Below are 7,033 nucleotides of genomic sequence, written 5' to 3' on the forward strand. Positions count from 1 at the left end.
GCAGTTCGGAAATATTCATCACAGCAGTGCTGGAACCCCGAAAGCTGAGCTGTCCTGGTTTGTTTCCACACCACCTTTTCATTAAATTGAGGAAACTTGCAGAATTCGTGAAAAGCAAACTGGCTAACGATGGGCAGTCCTTCCGTCCTCTGCCATCAGGTCACTCAGGGAAGGGGCCTTGTGAGAAATAAAAAGGATGTAACGGGTTTCAGAAACGCATTCGTGGGATTTCTTTTCTTAAAGTCCCAAAGACTGTTTTGTTTAGCAGTATGTGTCCCCCTGCCGTGCTTGCAATCTAAATAGTGCAGCACTGGGAAATGAGGAGACAAAAATGATGTTTGAAAATGGAGTTGTTGCCAATCAGTAGTGGAAAGCCAGCGAGCCTCGCTTTGACACAGCTGTAGTTGCCCCTTTCAGATTTAATGGCCCAGATGGGGCACAGCACAGGGAATGATTTTTAGTTTTTAAAAAAATATATTTGTTTAACATGACAATCTGTCTTCTAACAAACCCAGCTTAATGAGTCGGTGTGGTTAGTCCGTTCTCATTACCTTGCACTTTGGGAAGGGGCAGCTGGGACCGGGCAGCAGGGGACACGTAGCCACGGAGCAGAAAGCCAAGCTGGACTATGAGAGCAGCTGCTGCTTTCTGTACATCACAGATCGCTACATTTCACCTCCTTCCTCCCCGCACTGAGCCCGGTCAGCTGTGTTTGACCGAGGTGATCCTATCAGAAAGGCATCCAGGCTTGCAGACACCAGAAGAAGAATCTGTTAGTCATCGGCTCCAAGCTGTGCATCCCAAGAGAGGGTAAGGTTGGAGACACAGCCACTGGTATACCATTAGAAACAGGTCCACGTTATACGCTAAGGTGATTAAAATGACATTGCTGGACAAGTTAGCTAATGCAGTAGCAGCATTACTACAGGCCCAATAATGGCTTTTCAAAACACAGACATCAGCGACTTGTGTTGCGTTCTTAGTTGGTGATTAAGGAGAGCTCTGCGGGAGTTTACAGCCATGATGAGTGTTTAATACACCAACAGGTAAACTAACAAGCACTAGAGAGAGGAGCTGGGGAGGAAAAGAGCAGAGCTGTCTGTGCAGCTGCTTACCCATTACCAACAACTGCTGTTCTCACAGGACGTTCCTTGTGGGATAAAGCTTACAAACTCTCACTCTGGATTGTGGTTTTCCCTTTTACATCTTTTCCTCGGAGGAGCTTTATATGTCTTTATTCCCATTTTGTGCTCTTTGCCCTCCTGCCTCCCGTGGCGTGTTCAGAAGCTTGTTGGAGAACAGGCCACAGACATGGAGTGATTTATTCTTCTGCACTTAGACACTTTCTCTTTTCTTCCTTCCCAGTCCTTTTCAGTTCTCTTCCTAGACAGCAGTCTGCAATGGGGAAATGCTGAGTGCTTTGCAATGGTTGCTATGACTAGCGGGAACCATTCTCTGCCATCACCTCTTAAATTTATCCTGGTTCTCATATGCAGTATCCTGGGTTTTACCATTAGTAGAGAAAAACTTAAATATATGTCCAGGACTACCCTAAAGCCCAAAGAAAAACAAGCCAATGTCTGTTATTTTGAAGACCCGAGGAAGAGGGAAAGGGTTGATTCCTCATATCAGCCAGCATGGGGCCTCATGAAGCTGAGAATCAACTAACGTTTTTTTCATAAGAGTGCACAACAACGTAGACTGGAAAATCACATCTTTTAACTATTGTGGGAAATCAGTAGATCAAATTGAGCTACTTCATAATTTTGCTGCAGGCTGTATGCAGGGCTGTTCACTCCCAACAATAGGAAGCGTGTGTTGTAGCCAAGAGCTCTCATATATTCCCCTGCCAATGGCTCGTATTAAATTGAGGGATTCAAAACAAGGAGGAGAAAGTACGCGTCTCATCAGTAACATGCCTCATCAGCTCTCTCTTCCCAGAAGGCAGCCAGGCTGACTCCACCGAGACAGCAAGGCCCAAACCAGAGAATAGAATGCCCCAACTATTTCACAGCTACTCACACAGAAATGCTTCTGCATGATACCCGCCTCTCCTCGGAGTCTGGCTAGTTTGACCTGTAAAGCAGCAGAAAAAAAAAGTTATTACAAAATTCAAGCCTGAACACGAATTTCCACTGAAAGAAGATGAAAGCAAAATGTGAAGTTACAGAGAGAGGCACTTTGGTAAATCTCTCCACAACACATGCCTCCAAGAAGCTCATAAATGGTAAATCCATTACCCTAAAACCTCGAAGGACCAAGAACAGTGAGCATCGGGGCAAAGCATGACCTGTCACCCAGGTATAACAGAACATCTGATGGAAAAAAAAACAAAGTCTCTGTCACTTATTGCCCTGCTGGCAAGGTGGCCTGATGGTTCTCCTGTCCCCAAAACACTGAGGTGGGGGATCAATGTCAGGAAGTCATTTCCAAGCAGCAAGGATGGGAGACTGCCCACGTGCTGCATCCTACGCACCAGGCGAGAAGGAAAAACAAAGAGGCCATGAACAGCTGCTTGGTGGGGCACCAGAGAACCTCAGGGAGCTCAAAGGAGCATTCTGAGGGAAAGGGGGATGGTGCTTGGCAGAAGGTGACCTCCCCTCCTCTTCCAAGAAAACTGATATGGACTAATGGTGATCTCTGATCTTTGCACAGCCCTGGCAAAATGGCCAGAACTTCACTGCTCTTATTGGAGAGAGAAAGTGAAAGGTGTGTTTTGCTGATCAAAATCTCTCTGGATCACGAGATTGGGTGAGGTCACCCATATCTATCACGGCCTCACCAGCAGGACCCGCCCTGGAGCAGGAGCTGGCTGGGCTGCTTTGAAATGCTCTCTTATCAGTGGAGCACAATTTAAAGCTTGGAAACACAATAACTTTTGTTAGTGATTAACATTGTTAGCGCTCTGAGCAAAGAAGCCCGTTTCCTCTTCCAAGCTTCTTGGGAACACAAATAAACGAAGTCTCCTTTCCGTGGTGGCGAGGCTTTATTCTCCTTTCACTGAAGGCAAGGCTGTTTTTTTTTGGCATTCCCTTATAGCTGAACTCTGAAGTCCATCTGGTTCCTTACCAGGAGGAGAGGCCAGCTCTTACCTCGGGCTGCTAACAAGATATGTGAAGATAAAATCCTTGAAATAAAATAACTTTAAAGGCCAGGACTTTCCACTATCCCTCTGAATTGATGTAAAATCCACCAGCTTGCTCCCACCCAGACCAAACCTGAAGCCCCATGTATTGTACCTGGGGGAGAGCAGGGGACACAAAGCCTGACATGCTGCAGGAAGCCCGTGATAATGCAAAATCCAAGCTCTCACCTGTCCATGTCTAGCACCGTGACCACCACATGGCCCTCTAAAGCCCTCAGAACCTGCATGTCCCCACGTTGCTGCCCGTGGCGAGTGCAGAACAGGGCACAGCCTGGGGTGGTGGCACCACGAGCCTCCCAAAAAGACTCACAGGAGATGTGGCTCAGGATGTCCTGCTCCCCCTGCGCTGGGTGCCATTGGAGGTCTGGCTCCAAAGACATTGGGAGGCAAAAAACGTCTCCAAAGATATTCCCAACAAACCCCGGAGAGCAAAACCATAAGCGTCACTTTAGATTTTAAATCTCATTATTGGTTTAAAAAGAAAAAGAGAGGTAATTTTATTACTTTTATGGTATGTTTTCCATTATTTGCATAATTGTTTAATGCTAATAAGACAATTAGCAATTCTTACAGCTTAATAATTACCCAGCACTGACTGGCCTATTGTAGCTTAATGAATTTTTTAATTGTTGCTGGGGGTCTTGACGTTCTTTCGCCCAATATCTTCTTCAGTTAGAGATGCTGTTCACGCAAACAGGGCAAGGCCAAAGGCAAGACAACACCAGCTACACAGGACAGGCAGATTATTATTATTAAGATCTCTTGAATTTAAAAGGGAGAGAAAATGCAAGCTCTATTTTCTGCTGCTTGAGGGCCACATTATCTAAATACAGGGAGAGGCAAGGCAGAGGTTTAAAAATCAGCCCACCTCAGGCAAATGCTACCTCTACAGAAGCCAGGCTAAGTAGCTGGTGTGGGGCTGGCTTCGACATACCCAAAGCTAACAAAAGTCTTAACATTTTTAGCTTTTAGTGAATAACTCCCTGACTTCAGCGTGAATCATACTGTCCTGAACCGCGGTATGGCCAGAGGGAAGTTAATTGAGGTCAGGCAGGGCCAGAATTGCATTTGTCACTGACCGAGGTCACAGATGGAATTGGCTGAAGAGGATGGCAGGGCCCTGGGGAGCAGTCTCTGCGTAGACTCCACGGCCCCCAATTTACACATACACGACAAGTAATGGAGATGGAGCTCTCCTCTCCCCTTTTTGTGGGAGGCTTCTCGCATGGTGCTGCCTGCAAAACGAGGCTTTTCTCTCTCTTTCCTTCCTCATTTCCACCAGCAAAACGTCGGTGCCTCTGCCCATGAAAAGCAGTTTGTTAGCAGTTACCTGGAGAGCCTCAACCTCGCTCTGCCTTTCTGCTGCCGAGAGCAGCTTGGGCAGATCTGCCCCTGAGGTCAGTGCTGGGCCTCTTCCAGTTCCCCAATGTCACGCACGTCCCCCAGGCAGCTGCCACTGAGTCAGGAGCGGGCAGGAACCTCCTCCCTTAGTCATGCCTTGCTCACAGCCACGCCAGCACCAATGCACGCACCAGTGCTGCTGCCACAGCAGCCTCCGTCCAGCCCAGCCACTGAAGAAATTCCTGACTGCCACTGAGTGCCCCAAAGGCTGGGAGCTTGGACCTAGCACTCTTGTTTCTGCAAGCATGGCACGTGCTGTGCGACATGGTGTGCGTGTGGTGAGGCCTCACCTGGAGCGAGCAACATGGACTTGAGATGAGAGGCACTGGAGCTGGAAGGGCACTGCTGTTCCCATGTCTCTTTCCCTTCCTGGATGAGCCCTGGAGCTGCTCAGCTCCTCCTTTGCTCCTCAGCCCTCTTCCACCAGAGGGAAAGCATTGAACACATTCCCCAGCCCCACTTAGACACCGCCAGAGACCAGCTGTGGCAGCCCACACCTCTCCTAGGAAGCTCTGCCAGTGGCAGGGGAGCATCCAAGCACCAATTTTGCACCACTCTGGAAGGAAGCCTCTGGCACACACACACAGACACTCACGGGGCCCCCACGGGCTCAGCCAGGAACAACCCTGCAAGCCTCCTCCCCGCTCCTCTCCTGAGCGAGTCAGCAGCTCTCCTCCAAGACAGAGGACGCGGCCCCGGCCCCCAGGAGGAGCCCGGCAGCCCTGTGAAGGATAACGCTGTCAGCTCAGCGGGGATGGGAGGAGAGAAGGTGCTCAGCCAGGCGGAGATGAAAGTTACAGCGTGCTGATTAAAAGGCGGGCGAGTGTCAGGGCATCAGTAATGCCGTCGCTAACCGTTGCCGAGCTGTCACAGCTGCCTCTGCAGACAGGAGGGATGGGCTCCCGTGGCACTCCTGCCCCGAGCTGTCTCTGCACATCCAGACACCCCTCGGCAGCCCTCTTCTCAGCCGTGAGCTGGTTTCAGTGGTGTGCTCCAAGCCAGGGCAGCGCGCTCAGCTCCACTGCGTTCAAGCGGAGGATGGTGGCATGACAAATGCATAGGGGAAGCCTTCTATGTAGCAGAAAACGGAGAAATGACAAATCTTGTATTTAGAGATCTATGGAAATGCCCTGCCTCTGAGCAACTTCCACCCACTCTGTAGCCTCTAATCAGTTTCCCGTCTCCCAAAAGATGGTTCCTGTTGATGATAGAGATGCTGTTTCCACCTCCTCCAACCCACCTGTTTTCTCCCTGCTCTGCAAAGCCTGGCCATGCTGCAGTGAGCGGTGGTTAAATAGTTCTGCCACCACACAAGCAGCCACTGCTCGCCCAAACCAGGCTTCCTGGAGCTAGTCTGCTTGGATGAGATCAGCCAGATATCACAGAATTTCCCGTTTATCCATAAATTACCGTTCCCCTTTACCCATAAATGTTTCTTGTTGCAGCCCTGGAGTGGGATTTTGGAAAGCCCTGTCCCCAGGGAGACTTTTCACCAAAGGACCACTACCTTGTTTGACTCTCTCTTTGCTGTGATAACAACCGTCTTTGGACATTTTCCTTTCTCCTTGGTTCAAAGTCCTGTGAAAAGCCCTTTCCCAGCCAATCCCACATTTCCAGTGGCTCTGGGCCCAGAGCAGCACTGAGAGAAACACCAACCTGCTCTGACAAACTGAGCAGTGTTTTAATGATGTCTGATAAGGGACTAAGACAAGAGGAGTCAGTAATCTCACTGGGAACCCTTTAGACAGGCGTTAATCCTGCTGTCACTGAGCCCCTCAGGAAAACCATTTCACTGACTTGATCTTCTTCAGCTGTTCCTCCACATAATTTATATCTAGCTAATTGCCACAGTAGTGGCTTCGGATGTGAAGCAGATGCTGCTGAGGAAAAAAGCATGTTGCATCCTTAAGTACTAGCTCTAATCTCTTTAGTTAGAGGCAAGGCTACTTGCAGTTGTTGGGAGGTTATCTCCCCCTTTTCTTCCCGAGCTCCGTGAAGCCAGCTACAGTCATTCATGTTTTGACACATTAACCAAAGTGTTCAGTTGTAGCATTTCTTGCTTGCAAGAACACACAATATTTCTCCAGCCCGCCCTCCATGAGCTCACAACTGTCCCTGCCACCAGTAAGGAGACTTATTTACAACTGTCCATAAAATTCCTCCAGGATCTTTATCTTTAGGGTATTAGATTCTCTACTAGCAAGTGGAGTGTGAGACAAAAAGAGACAAACGATGTGAAAACAAAACAATGAGTAGATTAAGACTGTAGAATGAGCATCTACAGCAGTAATTTCTCTGGAGCAGAGGGAAGGAGACACCTTCTCTTCTGTCCTCAAATGACAGCTGACAAGCAAACCATCACACCTCTCAGCAGATAAGGACCAGAAAAAGCAGGGTCTAGGAGAAGAATCACAGGAGAAACTGGCAGATACCAAGGAGGAAATCCAGCTGCTTGTTCAAAGACCCCACTGTGACAAGGGCCAGATG

The 7,033-nt window shown here is 48.8% G+C and overlaps 1 long non-coding RNA gene across 1 annotated transcript; it reads right to left on the reverse strand.

The window, feature by feature from the left end:
* Positions 1-38: 38 nt before the first annotated feature.
* On the reverse strand, positions 39-5,530 carry LOC139998772 (uncharacterized). The gene is made up of 3 exons (XR_011803675.1): positions 5,401-5,530; positions 2,023-2,076; positions 39-177 (listed from the first exon to the last, which is right to left on the reverse strand). It is a non-coding gene; the product is annotated as an uncharacterized lncRNA (long non-coding RNA).
* Positions 5,531-7,033: the final 1,503 nt, after the last annotated feature.

The sequence above is a fragment of the Anas platyrhynchos genome, chromosome 15 (genome assembly GCF_047663525.1).
Source record: "Anas platyrhynchos isolate ZD024472 breed Pekin duck chromosome 15, IASCAAS_PekinDuck_T2T, whole genome shotgun sequence".
In the NCBI taxonomy this organism is placed as follows: domain Eukaryota; kingdom Metazoa; phylum Chordata; class Aves; order Anseriformes; family Anatidae; genus Anas; species Anas platyrhynchos.